At 42.4% G+C, this 4,821-nt stretch overlaps 1 pseudogene; it reads right to left on the bottom strand.

Annotated features, from left to right (window-relative positions):
* LOC111966838 (eosinophil peroxidase-like) overlaps nt 1-4,821 on the bottom strand; it is a 21,087-nt pseudogene extending 16,266 nt beyond the window's left edge.

The following is a 4,821-nucleotide window of genomic DNA, read 5'->3' as shown; positions in this document are numbered from 1 at the left end:
TGGTGATATGAGTCTGTTACTGGTACCTGGGTGGTGATATGAGTCTGTTACTGGTACCTGGGTGGTGATATGAGTCTGTTACTGGTACCTGGGTGTAGGCGCCCATGATCTTGCGAGCCTCCTGATAGAGTGTCTCACCGTCCCAATGTGGGTTGAGACGAAGCAGGGCACCGGCCAGACGGTTGTGCTCACGCAAGAACATTGTGTGGATGGATGTCAAAGCTATGTTCTCATCCACACGAACATCACCTGGCAGACAGAGACTTACAGGTGAGGCCAGAGACATACAGGTGAGGCCAAATAGTGATTGAGAATCATATACATTGTCTTTCTGTATCCGGACAACTATTGTACATGGAAAGTCAAAGAATTCCTCTAGTCAAAGTTCTATCGCTTTTTGTCATCATTCTGTGTCTTAGACTTTAACTTAAATATACATTGGTCTACTATTCGGACAAACAGAGTTGAAAGGCTAACCTGCAATGAAGCAGGGCACCTCCTTGGCATTGGTGTCGTTGGTGATTCTCCTGCGGGTGGCACACATGTTCCCCTTCACATCAGTGAAGGGAAGAAACTCACGTCCGTTGTCTTTGAACTCTTTGTTGATACGCAGCAGGCCTCCGTCGTTGGTGAGGTTACGTAGGTCACGCGCCAACCCCTCCTCAGAGCCGTACACCTGCCCCAAGTCCAGGAAGGCATTCAGGGCATTGATCTGCTCCCTCCTGTTGGCCATGTCACCGAAATTGAAAGCCGACTTTCCTGTGCCGCACACAGGCGCTGATCGGAAGACCGGGATGCAGCTGTCTGGGCCAGTGGGCAAGCGTGGGTCATTGAGAGGAATCTGGTCATGGAGGAAAAGACAAGACAGGTTGAAGAACTAATAATCCATGTACCATGGATCGAAAAGGGCCAGATATCCAGGGGTGCCTGTTGTAAGTGTTAGGCTGTGGGATGTGATGTGGGAGCTGTGACTGACCTGGATGGGGAAACAGGGTTCGGAGCGTTCACAGCTCTCATCACAGTTCAGGCCGTTGCTGAAGGCGCGGATGCTGGGGGAGGAGGGCGTGAATGTCAGGTCATGGTCGTTCCACTGGCCAAAAATAGTGACCATGTGTGTGAACTCGCGATCGCTCTCTACACTGGCGTCATTGGTTGCCAGGATACGGTTAGAGACCTCCCTTACCTGCACACAGGGAGGGAAGCAGGGCAGAGGGAGAACAATGAAATACAATTATGTTACTTTATATCTAACTTGTGGTGAATAGTAGCAGTTATTGCAACTATGTCTATGTATTGTCATCATACCAGAGGGAGCACAAAGTTGTTGAAGCTCCTGTTTGGGTCCCAGCTTTTGGGTCTAGAGACCCCATCGTCATACTGAGCAGGCAGCCAACGAGTGAAGGGGGTGTTTGAGGCTCCCAGACGAGGATACTTCCTAATAAGAAGGAAGAAAATACAAATCAGAACAGAGAAACCTCGCTTGAGAAACTCAAGGTTCAGGTAACTGCCAAAATAACAAAACACTTGAGTAAATGAGGGATACAAAGTATATTAAAGGCCGGTGCTTCCACACAGGTGTGGTTCCTGAGTTAATTAAGCAATTAAAATCCCATCATGCTTAGGGTCATGTATAAAAATGCTGGGCATGCCATTCTTTTGGCAATTATTTTGGCAACCATGGCTATGCCAATATAGGATGACAATGCCCCCATCCATAGAGCACTGAATGGTTTGATATGTCACGCCCTGAACATAGAGAGCTTTTTATTCTCTATGCTGGTTAGGTTGGGGTGTGACTAGGGTGGGTCATCTAGGTGATTATGTTTCTATGTTGGCCTGGTATGGTCCCAATCAGAGGCAGTTGTTTGTCGTTGTCTCTGATTGGGGATCATATTTAGGCAGCCATTTCCCCTTTGTGCTTTGTGGGATCTTGTCTAGGTATAGTTGCCTGCGAGCACTACATCAGCTTCACGTTTCGTTTTGCGCTTTATTGTTTTCTTTGAGTTTCACTTCAAAATAAAGAGGATGGAACCATACCACGCTGCATCTTGGTCCACTCATTATAACGATCGTGACATGATAAGCAAACAATGTAAACCATATGCCATGGCTGTCAGTCACCAGATCTCAACCCAATTGAACACTTATGGTAGATTCTGAAGTGGCGCCTGAGACAGCGTTTTCCACCACCATCAACAAAACACCAAATGATGGGATTTCCCTTGGAAGAATGGTGTCGCATCCCTTCAATAGAGTTCCAGACATTTGTAGAATATATGCCAAGATGCTCTGAAGCTGTTCTGGCGGATCGTGGTGGACCAATGTCCTATTAAGAGACACTTTATGTTGGGGTTTCCTTTATTTTGGCAGTTACCTGTATAAAGCCACATCTCCTGCAGCCTATGACTGCATAGCCAGACCTCAGACCTACACTGATTGCACTTCCCTTTATATTCCACCCTATACAACTACTGTGCACAAGGCTTTCAAATTGTTGTGTCAAAGTATTAAACCCGCCATGCCCTGGTGCTCTTACAGGTTGTTGCAGATGCTGGTGGCTGTGCGGTACTTGTTAACGTTGGGTGTGGTGCGGCAGGAGGGTTTGCTGACACGAGCTGCACAGCCGGTTACGCGGGCAATGGTGTCTAGCTCCTGTGGCGTGAGGAGGTCTGAGAAACAAGAGATAAGGAATAATGTGAAATATGTGTTGGTGTATGTGTGTGTGTCTGAGTGTATGTGTCTTGGCGCGTATGTGCGTATGTATATTTGTGTGCAACTGACCTGTTGCGTTGAGCGAGCGTTTGTGCAGCCTGTGGGTGTGGTGGACTTTCTCATGGATCAGTCTCAAGGTGTTCTCCAGGTAGTCTGCAGACCGGACAGCAGAGCGTGTGTCCCTGGCAGGCTGCTTCAGGAGACGCAGGATATCTGAGGGCCTGATGGACTGTCCACGCACTCTCTCCAGACTCCTAAGATATGGACAAGCACAGTGGTGTAAAGTACTTAAGTAAAAATACTTTAATGTACTACATAAGTCGTTTTTTGTGATGTATCTGTACCTTACTTTACTATTTATATTTTTGACAACTTTTACTTTTACTTCAATTCATTCCTAAAGAAAATATGTACTTTTTACTCCATACATTTTCCCTGACACCCAAAAGTACTTGTTACATTTGAATGCTTAGCAGGACAGGAAAATGGTCCAATTCACAGTTATCAAGAGAACATCCCTGGTCATMCCYACTGCCTCTGATCTGGCTGACTCACTAAACACAAACACTTGGTTTCTAAATGATGTCTGAGTGTTGGCGTGTGACCCTGGCTATCTATAAATAAAAAAGAAAAGAAAATGGTGCTGTCTGATTTGCTTAATGTAAGGAATGTAAAATGATTTATACTTTTAATACTTAACTATATTTTAGCATTTACATTTACTTTTGATACTTAAGAATATTTAAAACCAAATACCTTTTGACTTTTTTTCAAGTAGTATTTTACTTGATGACATAATATTCTGTTAAGGTATGTTTATTTTTTACTCAAGTATGACAATTGGGTAGTTTTTCCACCACTGGACAAGCATATGACAAGGTTTTGAACAGAAACAAGCTCCTGCAGTTGAATTAACATCGTTGTACAGAGGCAGATTTATTGTACTAATAATAAGAACTTACGAGAAATAGAAATAGTGAACCTATTATTTTCTAAAGGAAATACAAAAGGTACAATTAAAGCAAATTGAAAAATTAGAAAGACTAAGCCAGTGCAAATCTGTTTCTTCGACTGAGTGAGACAATTGAGCTAGTTGCATACGGAGTAAGACACTAGTGCTGGTTATTTCATTTTACCCAATTTACAAAGACAGAGATGATCGACTTCATCTGACGAGATCAACTGTCAGGTTTACTCACTTTTCTCTGGAGTACTTGTAGGCTTCATCTACAAGTCTCTTTGCCTCCTCTATTGAACTGTGAATGAAAGGGCCACCCAAACTTTCCTGTGTAGACAGTGCTGGCTGGATGAACATCAGGCACAGCCCCAATGCCAGGAGGGAGGGAAATGGCTTCATTTCTAGAAAGCAGAAAGGGAGGTTTATCAGTTTACCATCCTTAAAAAAACATGCTGCTCTCTTCAATGTAATGAGCAAATCTTTTGCTTCTCGCTGTTTTTCAAATTGTGAGAGAGAACTACAGAGACTTCTCAAAAAATGTATGAAATCATTTTGCACACAATAATCATATTAAAAACTAGGGCTGTCAGGGTAAATCAGCTAACTCGAGTTAACTTTATATAATTTTATTGCACTGTTTTTTTATTGTGATTAACCGCATTGTGTGAAAGCGTTGAAAATGCACTGAAAACATCCGCAATACATCATCTATACAGCTAAAAACAACAATACAATGTAAAAATAAGTTGACATTGAGGTTAACGAAAGTGTGCTTTCTAAATGTACCTAATTTTGCTTACCGTTACTTACAAAATCAAGATGTCAATATTCTTGTAATATTTTTTTTTACAGCTTAGTTTGAGCAAATTCTGAATTTGCAATTAATTGCGATTAATCACAGCAATTGCAGCGATTAAATCAATTCAATGTTTGAATCATTTGACATCCCTATTAATAATACATTCATGCATGGATCAGAATTACCATGGTTAACAGAAAAACTCAAATATAACCTGATGATCAGACAAGAGAAACATACAGCAAATGTATTTTATTCAATCTTACCTTTGTTTTAACAAGTCTTGTTGTGAAGTCTTGTTGAGAAGTAAACTCGTCTGTAGAGCCCTCTCTAACAGTTCTATGTATAGTCA

Source organism: Salvelinus sp. IW2-2015, linkage group LG7 (assembly GCF_002910315.2).
Source record: "Salvelinus sp. IW2-2015 linkage group LG7, ASM291031v2, whole genome shotgun sequence".
NCBI lineage: Eukaryota > Metazoa > Chordata > Actinopteri > Salmoniformes > Salmonidae > Salvelinus > Salvelinus sp. IW2-2015.
Note: the sequence above shows the minus strand (reverse complement) of the source record. Positions and strands in the feature narration are given on the sequence as shown.